The following is a 22771-nucleotide window of genomic DNA, read 5'->3' on the forward strand; positions in this document are numbered from 1 at the left end:
CTCCGCCATGTTTGACTGTAGGGACCGTGTTCTTTTCTTTGAATGCCTCTTTTTTTCTCCTGTAAACTCTATGTTGATGCCTTTGCCCAAAAAGCTCTACTTTTGTCTCATCTGACCAGAGAACATTCTTCCAAAACGTTTTAGGCTTTTTCAGGTAAGTTTTGGCAAACTCCAGCCTGGCTTTTTTATGTCTCGGGGTAAGAAGTGGGGTCTTCTTGGGTCTCCTACCATACAGTCCCTGTTCATTCAGACGCCGACGGATAGTACGGGTTGACACTGTTGTACCCTCGGACTGCAGGGCAGCTTGAACTTGTTTAGATGTTAGTCGAGGTTCTTTATCCAACATCCGCACAATCTTGCATTGAAATCTCTTGTCAATTTTTATTTTCCGTCCACATCTAGGGAGGTTAGCCACAGTGCCATGGGCTTTACACTTCTTGATGACACTGCGCACGGTAGACACAGGAACATTCAGGTCTTTGGAGATGGACTTGTAGCCTTGAGATTGCTCATGCTTCCTCACAATTTGGTTTCTCAAGTCCTCAGACAGTTCTTTGGTCTTCTTTCTTTTCTCCGTGCTCAATGTGGTAGACACAAGGACACAGGACAGAAGTTGAGTCAACTTTAATCCATGTCAACTGGCTGCAAGTGTGATTTAGTTATTGCCAACATCTGTTAGGTGCCACAGGTGAGTTACAGGTGCTGTTAATTACACTAATTAGAGAAGCATCACGTGATTTTTTGAACGGTGCCAATACTTTTGTCCACCCCCTTTCTTATGTTTGGTGTGGAATTATATCCAATTTGGCTTTAGAACAATTATTTTTGTGTTTTTTTTCATTTAAGACAAATTAAATGAAGATAATAATAACAAAGAATTTGTGTTTGCAATCATTTTCCGGAAGAAACTGAGAATTATCTGACAGATTTGCAGGGGTGTGAATACTTTTGGCCATGACTGTATATATACTTTGTGATATTATGAGTGCCAAAAACTGCCCCTCTTGTTTTTAATTGATTTTCTGTGTATTGTTTTTTTGGTGTCAAATAAAATATTTTGGATTTTTTATATGATTTTTTCAAGTATTTATTTCAAGTAGTTTTGTGGTTGGTTAAATAGGTTGTTTATCTGCTTGAAGCTTATTTATTGTTATTTTGGGGTAAATTCTTTGTCGGATTAAAACATATAACTTTTTAACAGACTTGTATTTACTCTATTAGGACTCTAAACAAAACAACAAATCTACCACTGTTCTTCCTGGATGTAATATTTTAATCTACAGTATTCCCAATTCCGCACAATTGAAGTGTTAACATTATTCTGGTCAATATAAATACAGTGATTCCAAATGTATATATTATTATTTAATGTTTTATTATTATGAACAATAAATAAATACTTAAAGAGTTACAAGTAGGGTTGAGCGACTTTAACTTTTTTAGGATCGAGTCGGGTTTTGCGAAACCCGACTTTGTCAAAAGTTGAGTCGAGTCAAATCGTCCGATTATCGCGCAAAGTCGGGGATCGACCGAAACACGAAACCCAATGTAAGTCAGTGGGGGAGCAAAGTCTCTCTCTCTCTCTCTCTCTTGCAAAGGTTGTGTTGGACTGTGGAAATCGCTACATCCCAAACGGTAATAGGGCGATTTTACCCCCTGTGACGCCACAGAAAGCAAGCCGGAACCTATGTCATCACGCTGCCCACACTCCTTCATTGGCTAAAAAATGGCGGGGAAAGCGTCATATGAAACGTGACTTTGGCGCGAAGATCGCCGACCGCATGGCCGATCCCACAGTGGGATCGGGTCGGGTTTCATGAAACCCAACTTTGCTGAAAGTCGGCGATTTTTGAAAATGTCCGATCTGTTTCGCTCAACCCTAGTTACAAGTTTTACAGTATTCCATTGTAGAGCTGTACGAGGACTTATTTTTTGAATGACAAAAGTGTTGTCATTTACAAATTTTTGACAAACAAATAAAGTTGCACTCTGTACTGCTAAAGCATATAAGTATGTAATATGTGAAATATGAATAGTATTACTGTTCTAAATAATAAGAAAAAATAGAGATGCTTAGAACATAATTTGGCCAATTCATGCATGCCCAGCAGCCAAAGATAAGGCTGTCTCCAATTTGCTGGTAACCTATGTGTCTAGTGTAAATATCTCTCTAAGGCCGGGGTCAGACCTAACATATAAAAATAAGGTCCGTTTTTTACGGCCAAGATACGCAGAAATGTTCCCTGAACAGTGATCCATATGTCATCCATAGGCAAGGTGTGGCTGCATATTTTGCGCATGTAAACCTCTGTATGTCATCCCTATGGCATCCGTATAGTGTTTTTTTCTCTCAACCTTGCAAAATGGACATTTAACGGTTTTGAGGCCTGACATTAATTTAAATCATCAGCAACCCTATTTATTGCCTCTACAACAGGTGGCAGCCTCCAATCTGGCCATTTTGTTGCTGTGCTAAAGGTGGTTTGTTGGCAACATGTCTGACCTACTTCATTTCACCTCAACTGAGTGTGTCTTATACAACTGGATTTGGCACGCCGCTTTGGCCAGCCATACCCAGTGATAGTGGATCCGAGGAGGAGGAGACGAATGTGGGTTCATCCGCTTTTGAGGCAACTCGTCACTAAAGGCCATTTCCACAGGCTCTATGCATCTCTGCGGACACATTCCGACAAGTTTTTCCAATATTGTCGCATGAGCCTTGCCACCTTTGATATTTTGTTGGAGACAGTGCGCCCTGGGATTACCTTTCAGGACACCAGGGTGCGAAAATGTATATCTGCAGAGGAGCGTCTTCTCCTTACTTTACGGTATGTATTCCTCCTCCTCACATACTCTATGTTGATGATGTGTCTATAATAAATTTGTTATTTATTTATGCTTAGCAGCTGATGTTAATTTATTATTAATATATGTAACAACTCTACTAATTAGTACAAAGAATATGTTATTATTGATAAATTCACATAGCCAGTGTTAATTTTTTAAGCTACTGCTAGCCTGGCTTGTTAGTTCCACACAGTACTTGTGGTCTATATGAATGTTGTAAATCATTCAAACATTTTAATGTTTTGTTTTCCTGCTTTCAGCTTCCTGACAACTGGACTGTCGTATGCTGCACTCCATCTTGAATTTTTGATTGGGAGGTCTACAATCTCCGGCATAGTCCGGTCTACCTGTTCTGAAATCTGGTCCAGACTTCATCAACTGGTCATGCCTGTGCCCAAGATGGAAGACTGGTTGAGGATTGCCTGTGGGTTCGAGGAGCATTGCCAATTTCCAAATTGTATTGGAGCCCTTGATGGCAAACACATCTGTGTGCGTAAGGCTACTTTCACACATCAGGTTTTTTGTTTCAGGCACAATTCAGCAAATTTTATAAAAAACGGATCGTACGCAAATAGTGATAAACTGATGCGACGGATCCGTTTTTCTGCTGAATCCGTTTTTTGTTTTTCACTAATACAGTGACTTCCTGCTCAAGAGAGAGAGAGATTCCAGAATGGAAAATGCATGATTTCTGTTAAAAACTAGATCCAGTCGTCTGATTCAGCCATTTCTACCTGCGTTTCATACGTTTTCTGCCGGAAAGAAAAAACTTTGCTCTGGGCGTTTTCTCCGTCCGCCGGAAAACTTATTTTTGCCTAAGCCGCTAAACTCAGGGTCCCAATTCTATAATTATAAACAATATTTTTTTGTAGTGTTGTTGGCTGTGGTTGATAGTCACTACAGGTTTATAATTGTAGACATTGGAGCCTATGGGAGAACTGGAGACTCTAGAGTCTTCAATTCTTCCATTATGGGTCGGCGGCTGCACAGTAACCAGTTGAACCTACCACCACGTCAGCTTTCAGGCTCCAATCAAGAATCTGTGCCATACATCCTTGTGACAGATGAGGCCTCTTAGTTAACCAGGCATGTAATGCGGCCATATCCCCGTCGAAACCTGGACCATCGGTGTAGGATATTTAACTTGCGCGAATCACACGCACGGCGACTGGTGGACTGCGCCTTTGGCATTCTTTGTGCCAAATGGCGGGTTGTCCAGTCAGCCATTCAGCTGAGTGAAGGCAATGTAAATGAGGTCATCAAAGCTTGTGTGGTCCTACATAACTTCACCCGACTTCATGAATGCTCCTCATCTGATGGTGGTGAAGGTGTATTGGGCAATGTGGGTAGGTCTAGACCACATGTGATCCCTCAGCGTCGTCAACTTTCAGCACTGAAAGTATGTGATATCTAGACTAATTATTTTGTGACACCTAAGGGTGCTACTCCCTGGCAAGAGCATGCCATCTCTATGTTGTAAGTTTAATTTTTTTGTGTATATAAATATCCTTTTTTCAGTTAAGTAGTTGTGTGTTAATTTTATTTATTTAATAGAAGGTTTTTAGATTAAATTTTGTATGTTATATTAATTATTATAAGAAGAGAAAACAATTGGCTTTTTAAAAATTTTTATAATGCCAAAACATATTTTTGAGAAATCCAAACCATATTAAACTCATATGGCTTAGGTTGCCTTAGAAATTTGGCCATATCCATTTTTAACATGTACTTAAACATAATAAGCAGAAAAACATCTTATTTTGCAACAGCAAAATCCAAGCAAATAACAAATTTAAAGATTTTGATAACTTGGTGGAGGTGATGGCGGCAGTCCGGACTCTCTCTCTTGCTGGCTTTTTTGGCCAAATTGTCCTTCACCCTGTGTGGGTGCATAATCTTGGCCATGCTGTATGTTTTGGCCATGGTCAAATTGCTGAGTAGCAAAGTGACCATATGGATATTGGAGATGAGACTCCTGGGCATTATGGAACTCACGTGACTCATACCTCCAATATGGCCATGTCGGCCAAACCCAGGTTGGGACCATCCTCCAATAGTGGGTCTGTACAAGTGGTCATATTGAGCAGGCTGGGAATAGGATGCCACTTGGGCCTGTTGTGGCCATGGTTGTTTTTTGGGGGGAATGGGTTGAGGTGTAGGCACCCCTGGAGGAGGTGCATCAGATCCCTGTTGACCATGCACTTGTGGGTTTGCTTGAAATCTCATCAGGTGACGGGTGACAGCTGCCACCTCTCCAAGAATTCAAAGACCTCATATGGGGTATTGGGGGATGTGCATGTGTCAATAAGGATCTGAATGCACCCTCTCACACGTACCCTCACCTCATGGGGTAGGGGGTGAAGGTACAGGGTCAGACTGCGGGAGTATGCCTCCTCACCCTCATCCTGGGCAGCCCTTGGTCAAATAATTCAGAACCCCCATATCAACATGCCTCCTGGTATCTGAAGCAGGGGTCTCTCAACTTTGCCGTCCACGGCGGGATATGACAGCAGGCTGTGGGGAGGTCTCCAGAGGAACAGTAGGGCGGCTGCTGTTTCCTGGATCTTCCAGGCTGACAGGTGCTGGTGCAGCTGTTGGTGCTGGTGCAGCTTCTGGGGCTGGTGCAGGAGGAGCTTCTGGTGCTGGTGCAGGAGGAGCATGAGGGATGCAGCTGGAAGGCTGAGAAGATGGGTCAGCCACCTCTTCACCTTCCCCAACCAGATCGATAATGGCCTCAGAATCCAACCCTGTCTCCCTCTCAGTGAGGTTTGACAGAGTTCTTTTATGAAAGTTTGAAATAAAAAAAAAATTATAAAACATATGACCATAAAATACATATATGTGTAATGTGGTGTGATGTATGAACTTACGGTCTGAGATCCATACTGGGATCCAGAAAAGCAAGGTGATCATAATAAATGTAGTAATAATAATAATAATAATAATAATAATTTTTATTTAATTAGCGCCAACATATTCTGCAGCACTTTACAATTAAGCGGGGACATGTACAGACAATAAATTCAATACAAGTTAAGGCCATGTGCACACGTTAAGTATTTTTCGCGTTTTTTTCGCGTTTTTTCGCTATAAAAACGTGATAAAAACGCGAAAAAAACGCTTACATATGCCTCCCATTATTTTAAGTGTATTCCGCATTTTTTGTGCAAATGTAGCCTTTTTTTCCGCGAAAAAATCGCATCGCGGAAAAAAAAGCAACATGTTCATTAAAATGCGGAATTGCAGGGGATTCCGCACACCTAGGGGTCCATTGATCTGCTTACTTCCCGCACGGGGCTGTGCCCACGATGCGGGAAGTAAGCAGATTATGTGCGGTTGGTACCCAGGGTGGAGGAGAGGAGACTCTCCTCCACGCACTGGGCACCATATAAGTGGTCAAAAAATAAGAATTAAAATAAAAAATAGTCCTATACTCACCCTCGATGTCTTCCCGCCTCCACTGCATGCTGTCGCTTCGGTTCCTGTAGCTGATGTGCGGTGAAGGACCTTGCCGATGACGTCACTGTCCTGTGATTGGTCGTGAGCGGTCATGTGACCGCTCACGTGACCGTGACGTCACGGAAGGTCCTGCGCGCACAGACCAGCTATAGGAAGAGGAACGGACGCCGGTGAGGAGATGTCTGGGTGAGTATAAGCATTTTTTTATTTTTTTTATTATTTTTAAACATTCTATCTTTTACTATAGATGCTGCAAAAGCAGCATCTATAGTAAAAAGTTGGTCACACTTGTCAAACGCTATGTTTGACAAGTGTGACCAACCTGTCAGTCAGTTTTCCAAGCGATGCTACAGATCGCTTGGAAAACTTTAGCATTCTGCAAGCTAATTACGCTTGCAGAATGCTAAAAAAACGCGAAAAAAACGGAAAAAAAACGCAAAAAAAAAATGCGGATTTCTTGCAGAAAATTTCCGGTTTTCTTCAGGAAATTTCTGCAAGAAATCCTGAACGTGTGCACATACCCTTAGACAATTTAAACAGTGACATTAGGAGTGAGGTCCCTGCTCACAAGCTTACAATCTACAAGGAAATGGGAGGACACAATAGGTGAAAAGTGCTTGTTATTTCAGGTCTGGCAATTATAGTAAATAGGGATTTTCATATAGCTGCATGATATGGTCATCAGCCCGTGTGTTTAAGTGCAATAGTCAAGTATCAAGTGCAGTTATCGTGTGCATGGAGCGTGTGGAGTCAGATGAATAGTAGGGTGCAGATTCAGAATAATATTTGGAAGGAGGGAACAGGGCAAATTTAGTTTACGGAGTAGTTAATGTGGTAGGCTTGTTTGAAAAGATTGTTTTTTAAAGCACGTTTGAATAGGTCGAGGCTAGGTATCAGCCTGATCGTCTGGGGAAGTGCATTCCAGAGAGCTGGCGCAGCACGAGAGAAGTCTTGGAGATGGAGGTTCGAGGTTTGGATTAGGGGGGATGTTAGTCTAAGGCCGGGATCACACACAGCGAGATATGGCCGAGTCTCGCAGGTTAAAACCCAGCTCTGGCACTGGCACTCCAGAGAGCGTGCGGCAGCACAGCAATACATGGAGCTGCACGCTCCGCTCCGGAGTGCCGGTGCCAGAGCTTGTTTTTAACCTGCAAGACTCGGCCATATCTCGCTGTAGTGTGACTCCAGCCTTAGGTCATTTGTAGAACGGAGGGCACGTGTAGGGCGATAGACAGTGATGAGAGAGGAGATATAAGGCGGTGCAGAACTGTGGAGAGCTTTATGGGTGAGAGAAATGAGATGATACTGGACCCTGTAGCGAATGGGTAGCCAGTGTAATGACTGGCACAAGATGGAGGCATCGGTGAAGCGGCTGGACAGAAATATGACCCTGGCTGTCGCATTCAAGATGGATTGGAGAGGAGAAGGTTTGGTAAGAGGGAGACCGATCAAAAGAGAGTTGCAGTAGTCCAGCCGAGAATGAATAAGAGCGACAGTAAGAGTCTTAGCATTTTCAAAGGTGAGAAAAGGTCGGATTCTGGAGATGTTTTTAAGATGCAGGTGACAAGAGCGAGTGAGTGATTGGATATAGGGAGTAAAGGAAAGTTTGGTGTTGAATATGACCCAAGACAGCGGGTATGCTGCTTGGGAGTTACGGTTGAACCCTCCAGGGTTATTTTGATGTTAGGTAGAGTGAGGTTAGTAGAGGGGAGAAAGACAAGAAGTTCATTTTTGGAGAGATTTAGTTTCAGATAGAGGGAGGACATTATGTTAGAGACAGCAGACAGACAATCCTTGGTATTTTGAATTAGGGTAGGGGTGATGTCAATGGAAGAAGTGTATAATTGGGTGTCATCAGCATAGAGATGATACTGGAACCCAAATCTGCTGATTGTTTGTTCAATAGGGGCAGTGTATAGAAAGAAGAGGAGGGGGCCTAGGACTGAGCCCTGCGGAACCCCGATAGTAAGGGGATGAGGAGAGGAAGAGGAGCCGGCAAAAGATACAGTGAAGGAGCGGTCACAGAGGTAGGAGGAGAACCAGGAGAGGACTGTGTCCTTGAGGCCTATAGAGCTGAGTAATGTATGCTGGTGGAGAGAGGCCCAGGGTTGGGGGAGATGTCACCTGCAACTAGTAAAAGGAGAAAAAACAGAAAGAGCAGGTGCTGGGATGATTTGTATGAGTGCTGCATGGAGGTATTAGATGGTTTGGAGTGGGTAAGAAATGTCAGTAGAGCCTCAGAGTTATACATGGGAGAGGGGAGAAGGGAGGTGTGGATATGGAGAGAGTGGACAGAATGTGTTAAAGGGCGGGTGAGTTGTGAGAAAGCAGAAGTAAAAACAAAAAGCAGCAGATTGATATGATCAATTCATAATGTAGTAGGACTGACCAAGCAGCATGTTTGTATGAAAAACTTATGCACCTTACCTGTCTCCTGCCCTGTCCAACTGCCATTGTCTAACTGCCAAGCACTTTATCCTCTTGCACTTAATATCTGTTGCATGCATGACCTCGCGCGCGAGCTATCCCAGCCAGAGCTAAATATATATGAAATGAAATGTCTGCTAGCATCAGGCACCAAATGGCCACAATCAGCAATTAACCAATTAGCACAAAGCCAGAGCAGGCATTACTATGCAGGATAAACAACCAATGCTGAACAAGGCCATAAAACAGTGGGAAAAAAAATAGCTTTGAACACTTTAAAGCAGAAACTAAAAAGAGAGAAAAAAAAACCCATCACAGGAGTGATGGCTTAAATACCATGAAAAAATCTTGCTAGTTATGATTCAGTTCACACTTGCTAGTTATGTACTTCCGCTTTGATGGTGCTGCATCCCCACTTCTGGCCCGCTGCTGTCGTTCCCGCCTATACTGATCGCGGATGCTGCGCCAGCATCTCATAACATTTTCCACTGCAATGGCAGACAATAAAATAATGTTTAAGGACATTGCGCACAGTGGATCCACAAGTTTAGTGAGATTTTACATAGTCATGTGGCCTAGTAAGCTGTATTTTTTAAACATAATCTTCATTAATGATAATAGGATAAAAACATCATACTAGGATTTAAGGGGATAGTGTGAAAACCTGTTATTTAGTGCAGTTCATAATATCATTTTCAAAACATGAGTGAACTTACTTATTTGTTACTGTCCCTCATGTGGATGATCTGCAAAATCAGGGAAAAGTAGCCCATATATCCTCCTCCATGCCGCCTCTTTTCTGGCCCGGGCGGAGTAGTGTGCATCCCTTTGGTCCCATAGCTCTGGCCTTTCTTGGACCAGAACAAGAAGCATCTCCACATTGATTAAGGAAGACATGCTGCAGGACTCAGTGGAGGCGTTCTTCCGGGATGTCTGGAGTGATTTTTGAGCTAATTAGCATGTCTAAGCTTCCTGATAATGGTTTGGCCCATTTCCTGTCACCTGGAAAAGTCTTGCATGTTTCTCGCAAGTCACACGCATGGTCCGTGTGTAATCCATATTTTTCTCACCAAATAGACTTTCATTGGCGTATTTTTTGCAGAATACGCTGACAATTGCAGCATGCTGTGATTTTCTCAGCCCATAAAATACGGCCGAGAAATATAAGGCTGATGGAAGCTGCCCCATACAGAAACATTGGTCTGTATGCAATGCGTTGTTTTTGCGCCTCTCCCTCGTCCGTATTTCTCTCTAATGTGACGCCGGCCTAAGGCTTTCTGGGTAGGTAGGGTCCTACTGCAAATAAAACCACCACATTCTGTAGGGTGGAGTGCTCAGTCAGAGGGCTGATATACAAATAGCAAAAAAACTGGCACATCCAAATCAGAAAACTAATGTATACAGGTGTGAACTAGGAGCAGCTACCTTCATATACAACAAACAAATAAAGTCGCACTCTGTACTGCTAAAAAAATTTTTTTATCACTTTTATTACACGATTTGGGAGGCAACATAAACAAAATAAATCAATTCTAAATTCTTTATTTATTTTTTTAACATCATTGAGCAATTCACTTTATCTTTCTTATTCATTCATTTCTTTATACAGTCATGACAATTGAAAACAAACCTTTGTTCATGTTTTGCTACTTTTGACCCCCAAAAAAATGACTTTTTAACAAAAATAATTTTTTGGACACTTTTTGGACACTATTTTCTAATCACCATAACTATTTTTTGTGTAAATTGAGTTGTGTGAGAGCTAGATTTTTGTGCGACAAGCTATGGATTTTACTGATAGCATTTTTGATTGAATATTACTTTTTGAACACTTTAAATCATTGATTGATGAGATGCATAAACAAAAAAAAAAAATCTGAAATTTCTTTTAACCCCTTCCCGACCTTTGACGCCACGTAGACGTCATGAAAGTCAGTGCCAATCCGACCCATGACGCCTAAGTGGCGTCATGGAATGATCGCGTTCCTGCAGATCGGGTGAAAGGGTTAACTCCAATTTCACCCGATCTGCAGGGACAGGGGGAGTGGTACTTCAGCCCAGGGGTGGTGGCTTCACCCCCCCATGGCTACGATCGCTCTGATTGGCTGTTGAAAGTGAAACAGCCAATCAGAGCGATTTGTAATATTTCACTATGAAAACTGGTGAAATATTACAATCCAGCCATGGCCGATGCTGCAATATCATCGGCCATGGCTGGAAAACCTAATCTGTCCCCCCCCACACCCACCGATCTCCTCCCCAGTCCTCCATTATGTGGTCTGCCCCCCTAGGTCGTCCTGCCCGCTCCCCCGTCGTCCTGTCCGCTCCCCCCGTGCTCCGATGCCACCCCCCCGTGCTCAGATCCCCCCGTGCTCAGATCACCCCCCCTCATACTTACCGAGCCTCCGGGCGTCCGTCCGTCTTCTCCATGGGCGCCGCCATCTTCCAAAATGGCGGGCGCATGCGCAGTGCGCCCGCCGAATCTGCCGGCTGGCAGATTCGTCCCAGGTATATTTTGATCACTGCGATATAACCTATCACAGTGATCAAAATAAAAGAAATAGTAAATGACCCCCCCCTTTATCACCCCCATAGGTAGGGACAATAATAAAAAAAAGAAAATATTTTTTTTTCTTTTTCCACTAGGGTTAGGGTTAGAACTAGGGTTAGAACTAGGGTTAGGGTTAGGGTTAGGGTTAGGGGTAGGGTTAGGGGTAGGGGTAGGGTTAGGGCATGTGCACACAGTGGGGATTTGGCTGCGGATCCGCAGCGGATTGGTCGCGGATCCGCAGCGGATTGGCCGCGGCTCCGCAACGGATTGGCCGCTGCGAATTCGTAGCAGTTTTCCATCAGGTTTACAGTACCATGTACACCTATGGAAAACCAAATCCGCTGTGCCCATGGTGCGGAAAATACCGTGCGGAAACGCTGTGTTGTATTTTCCGCAGCATGTCAATTTTGTGCGGATTCTGCAGCGTTTTACACCTGTTGCTCAACAGGAATCCGCAGGTGAAATCCGCACAAAAAAACACTGGAAATCCGCTGTAAATCCGCAGGTAAAACGCAGTGCCTTTTACCTGCGGATTTTTCAAAAATGGTGCGGAAAAATCTCACACGAATCCGCAACGTGGGCACATAGCCTTAGGGTTAGGGTTGGAATTAGAGTAAGGGTTGGAATTAGGGCTAGGGTTGGAAATAGGGTTAAGATTAGGCTTGTGGTTAGGGTTACGGATAGGGTTAGGGGTGTGTTGGGGTTACAGTTGTGGTTAGGGTTGGGATTAGGGCTAGGGTTGGGATTAGGGTTAGGATTAGGGTTAGGGTTGGGAATAGGGTTACGGGTGTGTTGGGGTTAGGGTTGTGGTTAGGGGTGTGTAGGGGTTAGGGTTGTGATTAGGGTTATGGCTACAGTTGGGATTAGGGTTAGGGGTGTGTTGGGGTTAGTGTTGAAGTTAGAATTGAGGGGTTTCCACTGTTTAGGCACATCAGGGGTCTCCAAGCGCAACATGGCGCCACCATTGATTCCAGCCAATCTTGCGTTCAAAAAGTCAAATGGTGCTCCCTCCCTTCCAAGCCCCGACGTACGCCCAAACAGTGGTTTACCCCCACATATGGGGTACCAGCGTACTCAGGACAAACTGGGCAACAACTATTGGGGTCCAATTTCTCCTGTTACCCTTGTGAAAATAAAAAATTGCTTGCTAAAACATCTTTTTTGAGGAAAAAAAATGATTTTTTATTTTCACGGCTCTGCGTTGTAAACTTCAGTGAAGCACTTGGGGGTTGAACGTGCTCACCACACATCTAGATAAGTTACTTGGGGGGTCTGGTTTCCAAAATGGGGTCACTTGTCGGGGGTTTCTACTCTATAGGCACATCAGGGGCTCTGCAAATGCAACGTGACGCCCGCAGACCATTCCATCAAAGTCTGCATTTCAAATGTCACTACTTCCCTTCCGATCCCTGACGTGCGCCCAAACAGTGGTTTACCCCCACATATGGGGTATCAGCGTACTCACAACAAACTTGGCAACAAATATTGCGGTCCAATTTCTCCTGTTACCCTTTTGAAAATAAAAAATTGCTTGCTAAAACATCTTTTTTGAGGAAAGAAAAATGATTTTTTATTTTCACGGCTTTGCGTTGTAAATTTCTGTGAAGCACTTGGGGGTTGAACGTGCTCACCACACATCTAGATAAGTTCCTTGGGGGTCTAGTTTCCAAAATAGGGTCACTTGTGGGGGGTTTCTATTGTTTAGGCACATCAGGGGCTCTGCAAACGTAACATGATGCCCGCAGACCATTCCATCAAAGTCTGCATTCTAAATCGTCACTACTTCCCTTCCGAGCCCCGGCATGTGCCCAAACAGTGGTTTACCCCCATATATGGGGTATCAGCGTACTCAGGAGAAACTGGACAACAACTTTTGGGGTCAAATTTCTCCTGTTACCCTTGGGAAAATTAAAAAATTCTGGGCTAAAAAAATATTTTTGAGGAAAGAAAACACATTTATTATTTTCACGGCTCTGCGTTATAAACTTCTGTGAAGCACTTGGGGGTTCAAAGTGCTCACCACACATCTAGATAAGTTCCCTTGGGGGTCTAGTTTCCAAAGTGAGGTCACTTGTGGGGAGTTCCTACTATTTAGGCACATCAGGGGCTCTGCAAACGCAACTTGACGCCCGCAGAGCATTCCATCAAAGTCTGCATTTCAAAACGTCACTACTTCCCTTCCGAACCCCGACGTGTGCCAAAACAGTGGTTTACCCCCACATATGGGGTATCAGCATACTCAGGAGAAACTGGACAACAACTTTTGGGGTCCAATTTCTCCTGTTACTCTTGGGAAAATAAAAAATTGTCGGCTAAAAAAATCATTTTTGAGAAAAGAAAAATTATTTTTTATTTTCATGGCTCTGCGTTATAAACTTCTGTGAAGCACTTGGGGGTTCAAAGTGCTCACCATACATCTTGATTAGTTCCTTGGGAGGTCTAGTTTCCAAAATGGGGTCACTTGTGGGGGAACTTCAATGTTTAGGCACACAGGGGCTCTCCAAACGCGACATGGTGTCCGCTAATGATTGAAGCTAATTTTCCATTCAAAAAGCAAAATGGCGTGCCTTCCCTTCCGAGCCCTGCCGTGCGCCCAAACAGTGGTTTACCCCCACATGTGGGGTATCATCGTACTCAGGACAAACTGGACAACAACGTTTGGGGTCCAATTTCTCCTATTACCCTTGGGAAAATAAAAAATTCTGGGCTAAAAATCATTTTTGAGGAAAGAAAAATAATTTTTTTATTTTCATGGCTCTGCGTTATAAACTTCTGTGAAGCACCTGGGGGTTTTAAGTGCTCACTATGCATCTAGATATGTTCCTTGGGGGGTCTAGTGTCCAAAATGGGGTCACTTGTAGGGGAGCTCCAATGTTTAGGCACACAGGGGCTCTCCAAACGCGACATGGTGTCCGCTAACGATTGGAGCTAATTTTCCATTCAAAAAGTCAAATGGCACGCCTTCCCTTCCGAGCCTTGCCGTGCACCCAAACAGTGGTTTAGTGGTATGCTTCTAGATAAGTTCCTTGGGGGGTCTAGTTTCCAAAATGGGATCACTTGTGGGGGAGCTCCAATGTTTAGGCACACAGGGGCTCTCCAAACCTGACATGGTGTCCGCTAGCGATGGAGATAATTTTTCATTCAAAAAGTCAAATGGCGCTCCTTCCCTTCAAAGCCTTACCATGTGCCCAAACAGTGGTTTACCCCCACATGTGAGGTATCAGTGTACTCAGGAGAAATTTCCCAACAAATTTTAGGATCCATTTTATCCTGTTGCCCATGTGAAAATGAAAAAATTGAGGCTAAAATAATTTTTTTGCGAAAAAAAAGTACTTTTTTCATTTTTACGGATTAATTTGTGAAGCACCTGGGGGTTTAAAGTGCTCACTATGCTTCTAGATAAGTTCTTTGGGGGGTCTAGTTTCCAAAATGGGGTCACATGTGGGGGAGCTCCAATGTTTAGGCACACGGGGGCTCTCCAAACGCGACATGGTGTCCGCTAAAGATTGAAGCCAATTTTTCATTCAAAAAGTCAAATGGCGCTCCTTCCCTTCCGAGCCCTGCCGTGCGCCCAAACAGTGGTTTACCCCCACATATGAGGTATCAGCGTACTCAGGACAAATTGGACAACAAAGCTCGTGGTCCAGTTTCTCCTTTTACCCTTGGGAAAATAAAAAAAATTGTTGCTAAAAATCATTTTTGTGACTAAAAAGTTAAATGTTAATTTTTTCCTTCCATGTTGCTTCTGCTGCTGTGAAACACCTGAAGGGTTAATAAACTTCTTGAATGTGGTTTTGAGCACCTTGAGGGGTGCAGTTTTTAGAATGGTGTCACTTTTGGGTATTTTCAGCCATATAGAACCCTCAAACTGACTTCAAATGTGAGGTGGTCCCTAAAAAAAATGGTTTTGTAAATTTTGTTGTAAAAATGAGAAATCACTGGTCAAATTTTAACCCTTATAACTTCCTAGCAAAAAAAAAATTTGTTTCCAAAATTGTGCTGATGTAAAGTAGACATGTGGGAAATGTTATTTATTAACTATTTTGTGTCACATAACTCTCTGGTTTAACAGAATAAAAATTAAAAATGTGAAAATTGCAAAATTTTCAAAATTTTTGCCAAATTTCCATTTTTTCACAAATAAACTCAGAAATTATCGACCTAAATTTACCACTAACATGAAGCCCAATATGTCACGAAAAAACAGTCTCGGAATCGCTAGGATCCGTTGAAGCGTTCCTGAGTTATTACCTCATAAAGGGACACTGGTCAGAATTGCAAAAAACGGCCAGGTCATTAAGGTCAAAATATTTGAAAAAACTGACCGTCACATCCATACATAGACTAAGTGTGAACAGGTGCTGAACCTAGAGTAACCAACTCATATATAATCAAATAAAAAAGGCAGCACACTGCAGCGCTAAGACATGCAAACATGAAACATGAAAACTGAACTGCAATACTGCACTAGAAATATGAAAAATGAGAGCGTTTAGCGCATAAAAATGGCCAATTTTATGTGTACCTGATAGCCCCTTTACGGCATCTCTCGTATATCAGGTCCTACGCTTGCCTACCTCGCTGAGAATAAACGTCTCCATGTGAATGGGTACCTGTGAAAACCTCTTCCTAGACTCATTCTCTCTCTCTGTGGAGGGGTACTGGACCTGTTGCGATTAAAACACCTGGGCTAGGAGGCGGAGTGCTCAGTCAGAAGGCTAAATAATATATTTGAAAAAACTGACCGTCACATCCATACATAGACTAAGTGTGAACAGGTGCTGAACCTAGAGTAACCAACTCATATATAATCAAATAAAAAAGGCAGCACACTGCAGCGCTAAGACATGCAAACATGAAACATGAAAACTGAACTGCAATACTGCACTAGAAATATGAAAAATGAGAGCGTTTAGCGCATAAAAATGGCCAATTTTATGTGTACCTGATAGCCCCTTTACGGCATCTCTCGTATATCAGGTCCTACGCTTGCCTACCTCGCTGAGAATAAACGTCTCCATGTGAATGGGTACCTGTGAAAACCTCTTCCTAGACTCATTCTCTCTCTCTGTGGAGGGGTACTGGACCTGTTGCGATTAAAACACCTGGGCTAGGAGGCGGAGTGCTCAGTCAGAAGGCTAAATAATATATTTGAAAAAACTGACCGTCACATCCATACATAGACTAAGTGTGAACAGGTGCTGAACCTAGAGTAACCAACTCATATATAATCAAATAAAAAAGGCAGCACACTGCAGCGCTAAGACATGCAAACATGAAACATGAAAACTGAACTGCAATACTGCACTAGAAATATGAAAAATGAGAGCGTTTAGCGCATAAAAATGGCCAATTTTATGTGTACCTGATAGCCCCTTTACGGCATCTCTCGTATATCAGGTCCTACGCTTGCCTACCTCGCTGAGAATAAACGTCTCCATGTGAATGGGTACCTGTGAAAACCTCTTCCTAGACTCATTCTCTCTCTCTGTGGAGGGGTACTGGACCTGTTGCGATTAAAACACCTGGGCTAGGAGGCGGAGTGCTCAGTCAGAAGGCTAAATAATATATTTGAAAAAACTGACCGTCACATCCATACATAGACTAAGTGTGAACAGGTGCTGAACCTAGAGTAACCAACTCATATATAATCAAATAAAAAAGGCAGCACACTGCAGCGCTAAGACATGCAAACATGAAACATGAAAACTGAACTGCAATACTGCACTAGAAATATGAAAAATGAGAGCGTTTAGCGCATAAAAATGGCCAATTTTATGTGTACCTGATAGCCCCTTTACGGCATCTCTCGTATATCAGGTCCTACGCTTGCCTACCTCGCTGAGAATAAACGTCTCCATGTGAATGGGTACCTGTGAAAACCTCTTCCTAGACTCATTCTCTCTCTCTGTGGAGGGGTACTGGACCTGTTGCGATTAAAACACCTGGGCTAGGAGGCGGAGTGCTCAGTCAGAAGGCTAAATAATATATTTGAAAAAACTGACCGTCACATCCATACATAGACTAAGTGTGAACAGGTGCTGAACCTAGAGTAACCAACTCATATATAATCAAATAAAAAAGGCAGCACACTGCAGCGCTAAGACATGCAAACATGAAACATGAAAACTGAACTGCAATACTGCACTAGAAATATGAAAAATGAGAGCGTTTAGCGCATAAAAATGGCCAATTTTATGTGTACCTGATAGCCCCTTTACGGCATCTCTCGTATATCAGGTCCTACGCTTGCCTACCTCGCTGAGAATAAACGTCTCCATGTGAATGGGTACCTGTGAAAACCTCTTCCTAGACTCATTCTCTCTCTCTGTGGAGGGGTACTGGACCTGTTGCGATTAAAACACCTGGGCTAGGAGGCGGAGTGCTCAGTCAGAAGGCTAAATAATATATTTGAAAAAACTGACCGTCACATCCATACATAGACTAAGTGTGAACAGGTGCTGAACCTAGAGTAACCAACTCATATATAATCAAATAAAAAAGGCAGCACACTGCAGCGCTAAGACATGCAAACATGAAACATGAAAACTGAACTGCAATACTGCACTAGAAATATGAAAAATGAGAGCGTTTAGCGCATAAAAATGGCCAATTTTATGTGTACCTGATAGCCCCTTTACGGCATCTCTCGTATATCAGGTCCTACGCTTGCCTACCTCGCTGAGAATAAACGTCTCCATGTGAATGGGTACCTGTGAAAACCTCTTCCTAGACTCATTCTCTCTCTCTGTGGAGGGGTACTGGACCTGTTGCGATTAAAACACCTGGGCTAGGAGGCGGAGTGCTCAGTCAGAAGGCTAAATAATATATTTGAAAAAAACTGACCGTCACATCCATACATAGACTAAGTGTGAACAGGTGCTGAACCTAGAGTAACCAACTCATATATAATCAAATAAAAAAGGCAGCACACTGCAGCGCTAAGACATGCAAACATGAAACATGAAAACTGAACTGCAATACTGCACTAGAAATATGAAAAATGAGAGCGTTTAGCGCATAAAAATGGCCAATTTTATGTGTACCTGATAGCCCCTTTACGGCATCTCTCGTATATCAGGTCCTACGCTTGCCTACCTCGCTGAGAATAAACGTCTCCATGTGAATGGGTACCTGTGAAAACCTCTTCCTAGACTCATTCTCTCTCTCTGTGGAGGGGTACTGGACCTGTTGCGATTAAAACACCTGGGCTAGGAGGCGGAGTGCTCAGTCAGAAGGCTAAATAATATATTTGAAAAAACTGACCGTCACATCCATACATAGACTAAGTGTGAACAGGTGCTGAACCTAGAGTAACCAACTCATATATAATCAAATAAAAAAGGCAGCACACTGCAGCGCTAAGACATGCAAACATGAAACATGAAAACTGAACTGCAATACTGCACTAGAAATATGAAAAATGAGAGCGTTTAGCGCATAAAAATGGCCAATTAGGTAGGCAAGCGTAGGACCTGATATACGAGAGATGCCGTAAAGGGGCTATCAGGTACACATAAAATTGGCCATTTTTATGCGCTAAACGCTCTCATTTTTCATATTTCTAGTGCAGTATTGCAGTTCAGTTTTCATGTTTCATGTTTGCATGTCTTAGCGCTGCAGTGTGCTGCCTTTTTTATTTGATTATATATGAGTTGGTTACTCTAGGTTCAGCACCTGTTCACACTTAGTCTATGTATGGATGTGACGGTCAGTTTTTTCAAATATATTATTTAGCCTTCTGACTGAGCACTCCGCCTCCTAGCCCAGGTGTTTTAATCGCAACAGGTCCAGTACCCCTCCACAGAGAGAGAGAATGAGTCTAGGAAGAGGTTTTCACAGGTACCCATTCACATGGAGACGTTTATTCTCAGCGAGGTAGGCAAGCGTAGGACCTGATATACGAGAGATGCCGTAAAGGGGCTATCAGGTACACATAAAATTGGCCATTTTTATGCGCTAAACGCTCTCATTTTTCATATTTCTAGTGCAGTATTGCAGTTCAGTTTTCATGTTTCATGTTTGCATGTCTTAGCGCTGCAGTGTGCTGCCTTTTTTATTTGATTATATATGAGTTGGTTACTCTAGGTTCAGCACCTGTTCACACTTAGTCTATGTATGGATGTGACGGTCAGTTTTTTCAAATATATTATTTAGCCTTCTGACTGAGCACTCCGCCTCCTAGCCCAGGTGTTTTAATCGCAACAGGTCCAGTACCCCTCCACAGAGAGAGAGAATGAGTCTAGGAAGAGGTTTTCACAGGTACCCATTCACATGGAGACGTTTATTCTCAGCGAGGTAGGCAAGCGTAGGACCTGATATACGAGAGATGCCGTAAAGGGGCTATCAGGTACACATAAAATTGGCCATTTTTATGCGCTAAACGCTCTCATTTTTCATATTTCTAGTGCAGTATTGCAGTTCAGTTTTCATGTTTCATGTTTGCATGTCTTAGCGCTGCAGTGTGCTGCCTTTTTTATTTGATTATATATGAGTTGGTTACTCTAGGTTCAGCACCTGTTCACACTTAGTCTATGTATGGATGTGACGGTCAGTTTTTTCAAATATATTATTTAGCCTTCTGACTGAGCACTCCGCCTCCTAGCCCAGGTGTTTTAATCGCAACAGGTCCAGTACCCCTCCACAGAGAGAGAGAATGAGTCTAGGAAGAGGTTTTCACAGGTACCCATTCACATGGAGACGTTTATTCTCAGCGAGGTAGGCAAGCGTAGGACCTGATATACGAGAGATGCCGTAAAGGGGCTATCAGGTACACATAAAATTGGCCATTTTTATGCGCTAAACGCTCTCATTTTTCATATTTCTAGTGCAGTATTGCAGTTCAGTTTTCATGTTTCATGTTTGCATGTCTTAGCGCTGCAGTGTGCTGCCTTTTTTATTTGATTATATATGAGTTGGTTACTCTAGGTTCAGCACCTGTTCACACTTAGTCTATGTATGGATGTGACGGTCAGTTTTTTCAAATATATTATTTAGCCTTCTGACTGAGCACTCCGCCTCCTAGCCCAGGTGTTTTAATCGCAACAGGTCCAGTACCCCTCCACAGAGAGAGAGAATGAGTCTAGGAAGAGGTTTTCACAGGTACCCATTCACATGGAGACGTTTATTCTCAGCGAGGTAGGCAAGCGTAGGACCTGATATACGAGAGATGCCGTAAAGGGGCTATCAGGTACACATAAAATTGGCCATTTTTATGCGCTAAACGCTCTCATTTTTCATATTTCTAGTGCAGTATTGCAGTTCAGTTTTCATGTTTCATGTTTGCATGTCTTAGCGCTGCAGTGTGCTGCCTTTTTTATTTGATTATATATGAGTTGGTTACTCTAGGTTCAGCACCTGTTCACACTTAGTCTATGTATGGATGTGACGGTCAGTTTTTTCAAATATATTATTTAGCCTTCTGACTGAGCACTCCGCCTCCTAGCCCAGGTGTTTTAATCGCAACAGGTCCAGTACCCCTCCACAGAGAGAGAGAATGAGTCTAGGAAGAGGTTTTCACAGGTACCCATTCACATGGAGACGTTTATTCTCAGCGAGGTAGGCAAGCGTAGGACCTGATATACGAGAGATGCCGTAAAGGGGCTATCAGGTACACATAAAATTGGCCATTTTTATGCGCTAAACGCTCTCATTTTTCATATTTCTAGTGCAGTATTGCAGTTCAGTTTTCATGTTTCATGTTTGCATGTCTTAGCGCTGCAGTGTGCTGCCTTTTTTATTTGATTATATATGAGTTGGTTACTCTAGGTTCAGCACCTGTTCACACTTAGTCTATGTATGGATGTGACGGTCAGTTTTTTCAAATATATTATTTAGCCTTCTGACTGAGCACTCCGCCTCCTAGCCCAGGTGTTTTAATCGCAACAGGTCCAGTACCCCTCCACAGAGAGAGAGAATGAGTCTAGGAAGAGGTTTTCACAGGTACCCATTCACATGGAGACGTTTATTCTCAGCGAGGTAGGCAAGCGTAGGACCTGATATACGAGAGATGCCGTAAAGGGGCTATCAGGTACACATAAAATTGGCCATTTTTATGCGCTAAACGCTCTCATTTTTCATATTTCTAGTGCAGTATTGCAGTTCAGTTTTCATGTTTCATGTTTGCATGTCTTAGCGCTGCAGTGTGCTGCCTTTTTTATTTGATTATATATGAGTTGGTTACTCTAGGTTCAGCACCTGTTCACACTTAGTCTATGTATGGATGTGACGGTCAGTTTTTTCAAATATATTATTTAGCCTTCTGACTGAGCACTCCGCCTCCTAGCCCAGGTGTTTTAATCGCAACAGGTCCAGTACCCCTCCACAGAGAGAGAGAATGAGTCTAGGAAGAGGTTTTCACAGGTACCCATTCACATGGAGACGTTTATTCTCAGCGAGGTAGGCAAGCGTAGGACCTGATATACGAGAGATGCCGTAAAGGGGCTATCAGGTACACATAAAATTGGCCATTTTTATGCGCTAAACGCTCTCATTTTTCATATTTCTAGTGCAGTATTGCAGTTCAGTTTTCATGTTTCATGTTTGCATGTCTTAGCGCTGCAGTGTGCTGCCTTTTTTATTTGATTATATATGAGTTGGTTACTCTAGGTTCAGCACCTGTTCACACTTAGTCTATGTATGGATGTGACGGTCAGTTTTTTCAAATATATTATTTAGCCTTCTGACTGAGCACTCCGCCTCCTAGCCCAGGTGTTTTAATCGCAACAGGTCCAGTACCCCTCCACAGAGAGAGAGAATGAGTCTAGGAAGAGGTTTTCACAGGTACCCTGTCATGATCTCTGCAGGCAGAGATCATAGCAAGCCTATAGAGGGACAAGCTCTCGGAAGATGGAACTATACTGACCATGAACTAAGCCTGCCGCGCAACTAGAAATAGCCAGGTAGCATTTCCTATTTATCGCTAGATGCCCAGCTCTGGCCTAAGACCTAAATAGCTAGCAGAGGGAAATATAAGACCTGGCTCACCTCTAGAGAAATATTCCAAAGAAGACAGTAGCCCCCCACATATAATGACGGTGAGTTCAGATGAAACAACAAACGCAGCAGGAAAATAGTCTTAGCAAATTTGAGGTCCGCTTACTAGATAGCAGAAGACAGATAGTATACTTTCATGGTCAGCAGAAAAACACTAACAAAACACCATCCAGAGATTACCTTAAACTCTGGCATTAACTCATAACGCCAGAGTAGCAATCCCTGATCAACGAGAGCTTTCCAGACACAGTAACAAAACCTCAGCTGTGAACTGGAACAAATAGGCAAAACAAAACATGGACAAAAGTCCAACTTATCTAGTAGTAGTCTAGAAGCAGGAACAAGCACTGAGAGGCATCAGATAACATTGTTGACCGGCAAGAAACCACCAGAGAAATGAGCTTAAATAGCGACACCCACTACTGATGGAATCAGGTGAAACAGGAAAGAGGATGACAAGTCCAATTCCACAAGCGGCCACCGGGGGAGCCC

This window comes from Ranitomeya variabilis, chromosome 1 (genome assembly GCF_051348905.1).
Source record: "Ranitomeya variabilis isolate aRanVar5 chromosome 1, aRanVar5.hap1, whole genome shotgun sequence".
Lineage (NCBI taxonomy): Eukaryota > Metazoa > Chordata > Amphibia > Anura > Dendrobatidae > Ranitomeya > Ranitomeya variabilis.